Genomic DNA, 11,783 nt, shown 5'->3' with positions numbered 1-11,783 from the left:
TGGGTACGTGGTGGGTACGTGGTGGGTATGTGGTGGGGACGTGGTGGATATGTGGTGGGTGTGTACATGGTGGCTACATGGTGGATATGTGGTGGGTACATGGTGGGTATGTGGTGTGTGCGTGGTGGGTACGTGGTAGGTGCATGGTTGGAATTTGGTGGGTATGTGGTGGGTACGTGGTGGGGACGCGGTGCGTATGCGGTGGGTGCGTGGTGGGTACGTGGCAGCAAGTACCACTTTGCCAGGCTGGCAGTGAGGGTTTCTTTTTGCTTTTTGTCACCTCCCAGGCACGGTTTCCTCTCTGAGCTTGACTGATGCTTGATCCCTGTGAGTTTCCCAAACAAAGAAGAGCAATTACGGTCTCTGATTAAAAAGCCTGGGCAGCAGGGTGTGTGCAGATCAAGATAACCATTTATCTGCAACTGTCTGCCCGAGGGTTTAGGCTCAGCCTGCGTTCAGGTTGCAGAAGTATTTGCTTGTGCCACGATTGCAGCGTGGGATGGTGAGAGGGGGCGGCAAGGGCAGGGGGTGGCTGTGGGTCTGCGGAGGGAGATAAGGGCTGAGGCACTGGCGGGGAGAGCCGCGGCGCTGGCTCGTCACCTGCCCATAATGTGCTTTTGCAGAGCCCACGTTAACGGTGACAGCCAAAGCGACCATTTCTCTCCGTCGCATTGTTGGGCATCAGGCTGAGGGCAAGCCACGTGCGGCACTGCCCTTCCCTGTGTCCCAGCCCAGAGGACACCTGCCACCGCTCCTGATCGCACTGGAGAGATAAAACAAATCTAAGTGGTTTATTTCAAGGGGAGCACTCTCAACACAATACTGCTGGGGCTATCAACATTGCTATCAGAAGCTGAAGTACTCCTTCCTTGGGCACTAAAATAAATTAGCAAGCGCATTTGGCTAAAAGAAAAATACCTTCAGTGACACCCTTAAAAAACGCCACTCTCCTCTGCCCATGCAAGAAGGTTTGGAAGGTAGTGTGGATTTGTTTAACTCACATATATACCTCATGGCATTTACATGCCTCAGGAAAGATGTCCTTCATTAACAGAAAATGCAAGACTGAGAGGATCAGAATACGAAACCCATCTGTTCTCAAGTCAGATGGGGCTCTTGGGGGTGAACATCGGGGTTCGTAGCAGGAACCCAAGAGTGAATGTGGCATCAGTGCCCTCTCCTGAGGACAGCGCGGTGTTCTGCGTGGCAGAGGGCAGCTTTGTGCCAACCGCTTCCATCTTCAGAGAAGCGATGCTGCTGCTGAGCCTCTGGGGACGACAAAATGAGTGTCTGACAAACTCCTCCACTTCTTCACACCTTCTGGGATCTTGTAGAGGACTATGCTGTCTACGCTGCAGCAGCCAAGAAAGCCACAGGGTTGGCCAGGTCCCTGCTGGTTGCTCAGGAACCAGTTAGTCCCAGTTCGTTGCTTTCACGGTTTGATCCATCACTTTGAGGTTGTAACGCCTGAGCTGTGTGGGCTGTAGGTCAGCATGGGTCTGGAGGCAGCTACGGTTCTCCTGGTACTCCAGTCAAAGCAGCTGTCGCCCATCAAAACAGTAGCCCTTTGGGTTTTTAACTCACCTCAGCAGAACATCGTGGCTTTGAGTGATAAGTAACATACTGGAGAAAACTTCCAGGAACCACCACCATAGACGTGTCTTTTATGGCTTTTAGGTACTTTACATATTTCCCAGTATTCCTGCATCATACTGAGTAGTCTTCTGTGGCATTAAATGTGCTCTTACCAGGTTACTACAAGCTCTGTCCTTTTAAATGCTTGACCAAATTCATTATGAAATGAATTCCATGTGTACTGCTAAAGTTTATTCTGCCGTTGAAACTTTGCACAGAAATCCTTTATCTGTCCTGAAACTTCGAATAAATCTTTCCGTCTTTTAAAATAACCTTTGAAATGTTTTTCATCAAAATGAGTGAAATAGCAAAAATAATAGATGTTGTAGGATTTGTATCCGGTATAGTTCCCTGCTCCTCCAAATGCTTTTGGAAATGCTGATTGATTTGTAACAAAGCTTGAAATGTCACCAGGAGGAATGAATGAAAAATACACTACTCTAATGTATGTTGAAGTTGAAATTGGCTCCAAGTTTTAACCTTTAGAGATGCTTTTTCCCCCTTTTTTTTTTTTTTGCTTCTTTAACTTTTCACAGCAGTCAAGGAGTTGGACAGATAACTGGGAACAAAATGCACGTAGAGGAAATTAATAAATTATGCTCTTATTTTTGGCACGTTTACAAGAGAGACGTGTTAAAACTCCAATCCAGTGACAAAAGAGAGGGTTGCTCTCCTTAAAGCCTGCTCATTTTGCTAAAAAGGGTTTATTGAACTTTGAAGAACGCTGCTGTGTTGTGAAGGGTCTTCTGCAGCTCCATTTCCGGAGAGGGGGAGCAGTCCCCGAATGCGGCCGCGGGCCCTGTGCCCAGCGCGTGCGCAAAACCCCTCTCCTGCTTCCTGGGGCGTTTACATTTAATATAGGCAGGGTGAAGGGCTGGTGGGGGGGCTTTTTAGCAGGACGGCACCATATATTATAGCGGCCTTCCAGTGCCTGAAGGGGCTCCAGGAGAGCTGGGGAGGGACTCTGGATCAGGGAGGGGAGCCGTGGGATGAGGGGGAACGGTTTGACACTGACAGAGGGGAGATTGAGATGAGATCTGAGGAAGAAATTCTCTCCTGTGAGCCTCTGGGGCAGGTTGCCCCAAGAAGCTGTGGCTGCCCCATCCCTGGAGGTGTTCAAGGCCAGGTTGGACGGGGCTTGGAGCAACCTGGGCTGGGGGGAGGTGGCCCTGCCCAGGGCAGGGGGTGGCACTGGATGGTCTTCAAGGTCCCTTCCAACCCAAACCATTCTGTGATTCTATGATTCTGTGATACAGCAGTGAATGTGTGTGTGAAGCTCGTTCTCAGCACCTGTAAAACGCACTCCATCACACCTTGCAGGTCCTGTTTTGCTTTTGCACTGCGCAAACACCAGCGGTTACTGAAGGAAGGAGCCAGGGGAGAGTGAGGCCCAGAGAGTCACAAATAGTCTCCCCAACGCTGCAGCTCCAGATGCTGTAAATCTTCCACCAGCCAGAAGCAATCACAGACTAATTTCAGTGAGATAGGTCCCGAGGCTTTCTTTATTATTTTTTATACTCCAGTGAATAAATTCATCAGGAAAAAAACACCCAAACCTTAGAAGGCACCGCACATTTCTAACCTGAGGAGTGAAAAACGTTGGCTGGACTAGAGCCAGCCAGCACAGGGTGCGAGGACGAGACGCAGGAGAGCGGGCGGCCAGGGAGCTGCCTCAATGGCACTGACGGGTCTTCTTGCTGCGTCACAAATTGGCCGGATTTTAATGTTTACCTAATTTTGCAGTTTCAATTACTGCAAATTCTACAGTGGGCAAAGCCATTGTTAGTATTCTTCCCCACACACATATCCAATCCGCTGATATGCTGCACTTACAGTTGGACCAAGAGAACCTGCTGGGGAGGAAACACTGCCAGGACACTGCTCTCGCCCCCCAGCGAGGTTCCAACCACTGACCAAGACACGAATCACAGAATCCCAGAATGGTTTAGGTTGGAAGGGACCTTGAAGATGATCAAGTTCTAACCCCCCTGCCCTGGTTGCTCCAAGCCCCGTCCAACCTGGCCTTGAACACCTCCAGGGATGGGGCAGCCACAGCTCCTCCGGGCAACCTGCCCCAGGGGCTCACCGCCCGCACAGGAGAGAATTTCTTCCTCAGATCTCATCTCAATCTCCCCTCTTCCAGTTTGAAGCCGTTCCCCCTCATCCCACGGCTCCCCTCCCTGATCCAGAGTCCCTCCCCAGCTCTCCTGGAGCCCCTTCAGGCACTGGAAGGGGCTCTGAGGTCTCCCCTTTTTGGCCTTCTCTTCTCCAGGCTGACCCCCCCCAACTCTCCCAGCCTGTCCTCCCAGCAGAGGGGCTCCAGCCCTCCCAGCATCTCCGGGGCCTCCTCTGGCCCCGCTCCAACAGCTCCGTGTCCTTCTGCTGGTGGGACCCCCCGAGCTGGAGGCAGCACTGCAGGGGGGTCTCCCCAGAGCGGAGCAGAGGGGCACAATGCCCCCTCGCCCCGCTGGCCATGCTTCTTTTGAAGTGCTCAGGACACGGGTGGGTTTCTGGGCTGCCAGCGCACATTGCTCACTCATGTTGAGCTTCTCATCAACCAACACATCGCCCTCTCTGCGTCAACAGCAGCCATGAGGTTACATCACTTGGCACATTCTCAGTGCTGACCGCAGAATAGTGTAAAAACGTCAAATGTGGTATTACACCTTTTGCATGGGGGTTTGTGGGAGGAAATCAGGGCCCTTTCCGTCATCCAGCTCCGCCTCCTGCTGTACCGAGGGCTGTTCCCTGTGCCGTGAGGGTGGCGTGATGGTGAGGAGAGGAGGGGAAGCGAGAGGGACTGAGCAAAACCGCGTCCTCATGTTCACATGGTGGCTTACAGTTAACACCAGGAAAAAAAAAAAGGGCAAGTTCTGAAGTTCCAGTTGGTGCCAGTGTTGAACCTTGGGGCACATCAGCGATGCAGCAACCAACCCCCTCGCTGCAGCGCGCCTGTGAACGCCGAGGTCAGGGAGGAGCTGCATTGCAACTGAACGAAGCTCCGGCAAATGGTCAGGCTTAATCCTGGGTCTGTAATTATAGGGCCCCCTTCACCTTGTGTCTAGAGATTTTTTTTTTAGCAGAAAAAGGCTCAAAATGAATCCACCTATCTCATTTCAGTCTCATGATATGTTTGTTCAACATGAAAAAATCAATGTTGAACTAGAATTTTGCGGGGAAGGAGAAGATCCATGGAGATTACGTTTCTATTTCAGTGCAATTTCATGTTTTACTGCTGCATAGACCAGCTACTTCATAAAGTATCCTTGAATATGAGGTCCATATTATATTTATTGCTGTGCTGGTATGTAAAAATCAATCCATGTAATTTTTATTGGTGACCACATGCTATCTTTGGTAGTATTATAATTGTGTCTGTCATTGATTGACAGCAGCCAATAATCAAAAGTATTTTTGTAATCCTGATCCCTCGTCAAAATGCAGAGGGCAGGGAGTGTCCTTGTGCCTAACGCTCCTCTCCGGCGCTCGGATGATTCCTCAGAGGCGTTGTCTGCCGGGTTACTTTGATGAAGAAACTTGCTTGGCATCTAGCGGGGATGGAGCCGCGCTGGCGATGGAAGGGCTGTGCAGCGGCAGAGCATCGCCTTTGTCCGAGACTCCTTCTCCAGCGCTACAACCAGCCCTTTGGTTTGCGTGAAATCCTTTCTCCCCAGAGTCTAACAGGAGCCCACTGAAGCACCCGACAGTAATTCTTCCCCTGACTCTGTGTCGGGATAATGGGCAGTTAATGATAGTTTTGTGCTTGGCTGGGGAAAGGTGATAAGGAGAGGAAAAAAATGCATCCTTTGGAGGAGCAGCACATGCGTATCCTGGATCTCTGTCTGGGCTTTTTATCTGTCTGCAGAATGAAAAGGAGATGACTTCAACGAAATTTGAGTGTGATAATCTTCTTGAAGATCTGAGTGGGGGGAAGCAGCCTGCTGGAAGGAGATCGGTCCCAGGCTTCCTGGATGCGTTGACCGAGAGATGTCAGGAGAAGGCAGGGGAGCTCCTCCGTGAGCCACTGGCTGGCTGCAGGGGCTCACTCCTTCACGTTGTGAAGTCTCCATGAGTTCAATTAGTTATAACACTTGATTACCTATTTAGCTTTCTGCATCTGATTAAAAAGGTTTGATTACCGCATTTGAACTCAGATTAATTTAGTTGGGGCACCAAAACTAATGACATTTACATGAATTAGCTTCAGATATCAATATCTAAGTATGCCTGTAATTAGAAATACCTACTATATATTAAACCTATAGAAGCTCCATTTAGGATGTAGTGCTCATGAAAAAAATTGCTTTTATCTGCATACATTACATTTCTCTTCCCTTGGCTGATAATCCTCTGCATGTGAGTCTCATGACTGCTTTAAAGATTTTTGAATTAATGTTGAGATTATTCATTTGGGTGGTAGAAGCATCTGTTTCAGTATTATATCCTTGTCTGGTATTTCTTCATTATATATGGCATGATGCACTAGAAAGGCACTTGAGATGCAGGTTATAAAAATACCACAAAGGCACAGAAAACATTTGCTGGAAGAGTGCTCTGTGAGTTTGTATGCATTTTTTTAAGAAAAGATCACATATAGATGGGTGACGTTTATTATTTCTTCTTTCCAGGGCCACAGGGATTAACCGGGGAACGGCTGCAACGGGAGCGGCTGCTGGTGGCAGGTTCTGACATGGTTATGGGTCCGAAGATGACAGCTTTGGTCAGTGCAGAAGATGGGGAGCAGGAAAGCTTCATTCCTCGGGGACGATGGAGCTGGGCCAGGCAAGCTTGGGCTGTCCAGAGGAGGAAGGTCTTAAATCAGTTGTAAGTCACATGGAGCACACTGGGTGGCGGTGGCAGTGGTGGAGGGAGTGAGGGTGAGGTACCAGGAGGAGCGGGTGGACGCCTTCAGCTCCCAGCAAGCCCTGGCAGGGCTGTGGGGCACGGCGAGGACTGCACCCCACCGCCCGCTGACAGATGGACCTCTGCTGTAAGGGAATCCTGCAGTTCGGTGCGGACTGGACTTCTGGTTACAAAACTGGACAGCTGGAGACGGAGGATTTTGGGTGCAGGTTCGGTGATGTAGGAAGAGGGCTGAGACCCACGTGGGCGAGCGGGTTATGCTCGGCTCTGTGGGGTGGCTGCCTTAGGGACAATACGGTCATCATAGCTCCAGGCTTAGAAACCAGTTTCTTGGCCGACCATGGAAAGCCTTCAGTTAAGATTAAATCTTGTGTCCCTAAAGACAAAAGGCTTACACTGAATTTTATGTGAGCTGTAAATCAGTGGGCTATCATTAGGGCTAAGGTTGGTTTTCGGGTTAGGGTTCAGACGAGCATCCTCAGGAACCCATTTTACTCTTGATCCTCTAAATCCCTGCCGGGGATAAAAGGCTTATAGTTCGTTATCAAATGATAGTGATGGCTCCCTCGGCTGTTTTTAAGCCCAGATTTGGTGCAGATGATGTTAGATGAATTTTCCAAGGAACAAAGCGCTCAAGAACTTGATTTATGGGTGGATCTTGGCCCACATTTTATAGGTCTTCAAGGAACCACCAGAAACCCATTTTTTCCTGCTCTTTGTTTTGAAGCCTGACCCTATGGCATGTGAACTGTTGTCATAAACTCAACTCGGGAGGAAATACGAACCATTTGTCGAGGAAAGTAGCAGCACATATTTTAGCCCTACAGCCCTGCAGGCTTTCAGATATTACCCAATAAAACAAGCTTGTCCACTCTTTCTTCTTGAAACCCCAAAGCCAACTTCAAGTCCATTTTCTCCTTAGAGTTCACCCTGTACCTTTTCTCTTTCTGGAAGGCATCCTAGCCCCGGGAGCCTTGTCTGGCTGGGCGATAATCCTGCTCGTATTGCCCCTTTCTGAAGTGGAGCCCTAAGCCAAGGCCAAGGTCCCTGTGGTTCAAGCCTGCCAAGCTCCCCACCGGGAACGTCCGTCTGCCCGCTCCCCCATGGCTCCTCCTATGCTGCGGCTTCGCTCCTGCTCATCCTCAGTGCTTCCGAGTAACGACAGGCTTTGCGTTTGTTCGAGGAGAGGCAGTTGGGTGCAGGAAATGGGGAAGAGAAGAAGAGAGAGGGAGGACACAGGAGAAATGTGAGAACGAAGGCTGGAAGTCATTTCTGGGGGGTTTCTCATGTTTCCCGACCTCCTGCGGTTGCTGCACGTCTCCTCAGGGATGCACACTTCACAGCCGAGAGCCACTGATCTCCTCAGCCTGAGGTTTTCTTGGCTTGAAATTCTGATCTGGGCCAAATTCCAAACATTTACTCATTTAGATTAGTAAATCTAAGAGAAATTAAAGATGAAGATTTATTATCAGAGTCTTTAGCTTCTGTGTAATATTGGTGCATGCCTATGATTTTGTCATTACATCAGTTCTTGAGAAGTAGAAATTGCTTTCAGTAATTTAATCCCTTGCTCTATTTTATTGCATTCTCGTGTTGCTTCCTCGACCCTGTGTCTCTTTGCTGAGTTGTAATAGGTTTTTACCAATTTTCCTTGAATATCTATGTTTTCAGGAATATCAAATAACTGAATGGCATATGCATTCTCTTTCACTCGTAACATGAAAACCGGGTTTACGTGTACGATTCATAGAGCTTAAGGCTGGACAGGACCATCTCATCGGCTGTTCTGACCTCACCTGTGTCACGGGCAGTACATTTCTGCCTCCTGCCCTTGTATTGACCGCAGTAGCTTATATTTGACTACAACAAATCTTAAGTGAATGCATCCAGCTTTCATTTGGAGTCTGCAAAAGGTGGACAACACTCTACTTTCCAAAGTGATTTGTTAATTACTAGTATTGACAAGTATTTAGGCTTTATTTTTGGGTTGAGTTTGTCTATCTTATAATATCTTCAGATTTTGTTTCCTGTTACTCCTTCATGCGGCATTTTCTCCAGGAAAACACTTACTCTCATTTTCTCCAGGCAGAGCCAGGCTACCTGTACCCAGCCTTTTCTGTCCTCACCTGGAAGATGCTCTCTCCAGCCACAGTGACAACCTTGTGCCCCATTTTTGCACTTTCTCCAGTTTGCTTGTTCGTTTTAAAACGTGTGGATAGGAGAACCGTGGAGAGCGTGCCAGTGCCGCAGCCGGCAGTGATATCGCTGCCTGCAGGTCAGTGCTTCAGGGTACGTCCTGGGACAGTGCCTGGGGTGAAGAGATGGCAGGGTGACTGGGTGACTGGGTGACTGGGGGGACAGCCGCTTTTTAAAGCTTTTTTTTAAAGTAAATGGGATTTTTTTACCCAGCAAGCACTAACTTTCATTCATTTGGTTTATCCCAAGCCAGCTTGGTTTGGTTCAAAGCAAAATACTCTCACCAAATTTTTTTTTGGGGGGGTTTGATGTTTTAATGATCTTGAAAGTTGGTTTCTGTGTCAGGTCTGGATGATAAAAAAGGGCCTGGCTCACATGCTGTTCTTAAACAGCTGCTTCTGGTGCCACCATCAAAGGCAGAATAGTGTGCTGGATGGGCCACCGGTCTAATCCAGGAGAACTTTTCTTATATTCTTATTTTAGGATCTAAAACTTGCATTCTAATAACTTTCTGGTGACTCTTCACGAAGTCCAATGGATTCCTCCCCAACAGCTTGTTCCAGCTTGCCCAAGGGCTACGACTTTCATTTTGGCTGGGGTTGCCCAAGGGCTGCTTTGCTCACTGCCTTTCATCGAGTGTAACGTAGCACTGTGCTTAATTAAAAATATACACTCCACTGCCAGTGTTCGAGCAGAGCGGAGTTCATATCCTGAGTTCCGCTTCAAAGGAAATCATCGTGGGAAATCATGTATTTTGTATCACTGTCCTTTATATAATGGTTAGTACCAGTGATTATTATAGAGCATCAAAACATCTCTCATATTCTGTCCTTTAACCAAAAGGATTTAAAGATTACCAGCCCATTAAAAATCATCCTCCCTTTTAGAAAATAAAGGCTCGTACCTCCTTCTGTGCAGTTCAGAATGGGATATTTGATGCTTCGAAGTTTTTCAAGAAGTGATACTGTGACGTGTCACTAAGCACTTCTCCATCACGAATACGAGTATCATCAATGTGAACGTTACCCAGGATTACCCTGTAACCCCCACGGACAGACTGCCGGACCTGCAGAAATCCCGATGCCCCACTGGGTCTTAAAGGTATTGGTTCGGTGAAGGCGATTGTGATTGTGTTTAATGCAACGTCCGTGTGTGTGCCGGGGTGTCCTTTTTAGCGTGGAATTAAATCCCAGCTGGTTGTTGTAAATCTGACCCAGCTCACGCTCTTCTTCAACCCAGGCAGCATCCGTGTTCCTGCAGGACCAGCCCCACCTCCTGCCCCCAAAGTCCCTGTTGGTCTGAGAGCCGCCAGGGGTTTCCCTCCACGCGGGGTAGGTGCCATGCCGCATCCGGCGGGGACGCCGGTGGTCACTGACACACGACTGGTTTCCATTTTTGTACCTGAAGAGCACACGGGCAATGCTGTGTCTGGCAGCTGGCATTGCCTTTAGTAAAAAGGATTGTGCATTTGCACTGGTTTCTGAAATGTATCTGATTCTCTGCGGCGCAGCTTTGCGGGGTGAACGTCCACCAGCTGAGCAGTTGGCATCCTCCTCTGCCGCGCCGGCGGCCTCTGCTTTGGCTGCGCAGCGACACAGCGCACGTGCGGCGAGGGCACCGGAGTGACTTTACCGGGGATGGAACAGCGTCCCTGAGCAACTCAGACACACAGGACTCTCAGGGGTTTTTCAATGGCCGCGTTTCTTGTGAAACGTGACTTTTTTTCTGACTGTTCCTGAATGATTTTTAGACGATAGGGAGCCTGGGTGTGTTTAAATGCAATTTGTAAAAACGGTCCCGCTGGCATCTACGCGTCTGCAAGGTCTCCTCCCAAGTGCTCAGGTTGCAGTCCAGGTGGTTTAGTTTTCAGCTGGAAACCCTGAGTGATCTGAGGGCCCGGCTGGATCCGTTACCTCTCGCAGCTGGTCCCCGTCACCCAAACTGGTGGTGCCGCCCCGGCGGGGGGACGGGGGCAGTGCTGCAGCCCGGGGCAGAGCCAGCTGCGGGCAGTCAGAACGCCGGCACCTTGTTCTTCGTCCTCAGCTCCAGCTGGGTGTGGGAGGGTGCTTGGCCATAATATCTGCCGGTATTTAGCCAAGCGATGATGCAGTTGAGAGATGTTGTGGAGCCCCTTTGTCCCTCCTTTTGTGTGCTGTGGTGCTGTCTCTTCACAAGCCGGTAGCTGATCGTGCACTTTAGGTAAGACTTGAAGCAGCTGAAGGTTACTGTCATTTGCACTGTGTGATCTTGCTGATAATAAGCAAAATAAGTTGTGCTTTGTTTTTTTCTTTTTTTTTTTTCCCTTTCCTGGTGGGGAAAGAGATGCCTAGAGAAACAAGAGCACAGCGTTAAAAATAGCTACAGGGAATCTGCTGTGCTTGTTGCAGCTCCTGTATTGGTGTGCTATTAATAATGTGCTTCAGCTATCCGTAGAGCTTCTATTCCTTCCTAGAGCAGGTGCCAAAAAGCAATAGGTAACCCAGCGTCATCAAACTTGTGCTGCCGTGCAAAACTTCAGTAGAGACCTGCACATTCATCTGCGAACAGATAAGTACACCACTACCAAGCATTTGATGCAAATGAAAGGTTGTTCTGGTCTAACACTGTCAGATCACTTTAACTTTCTGTTTTAATAACTCCTTAAAGGGGCTTTTAAATCCAAAGTTGAATTTCAAGTGAAAGCCCTGTGCTATGGGTGTCTGTTCTTCTCCTGTCTGTACCTGTCCCCCCACCGGCCAACAAACCGCTGTTGGGGAAGATGGGGTTGCACTCTGCTGGGCTGCGCATTTGTGGGCTGCAGCAGTCACTTCGGGGGTGCCTCGGTGAGCTGTCCCCACGTGTGAAATGGCAGTGTGCTCTGTGCTTGGGCTGTGTGTACGTAATCACTTTGGTTAAGTAGAAAAAGTAATATTCTATTCATTTAAATATTGTAACATCTGACATATCTGCAACGCTCCAATATTAATGGCTCACTTGAGGCCAATTCTTCTACTTGAAGGGCTTTTTTCATTGCAAATTCATCATGCAGGCATCAGGCAAAGGGTTATCATTCACTTTTTTTTTTCTCCGTGAAGTACAGATATTGATAT

Source organism: Charadrius vociferus, unplaced genomic scaffold (assembly GCF_000708025.1).
Source record: "Charadrius vociferus isolate BGI_N301 unplaced genomic scaffold, ASM70802v2 scaffold433, whole genome shotgun sequence".
In the NCBI taxonomy this organism is placed as follows: Eukaryota; Metazoa; Chordata; class Aves; order Charadriiformes; family Charadriidae; genus Charadrius; species Charadrius vociferus.
This window is presented reverse-complemented; position numbering follows the sequence as displayed.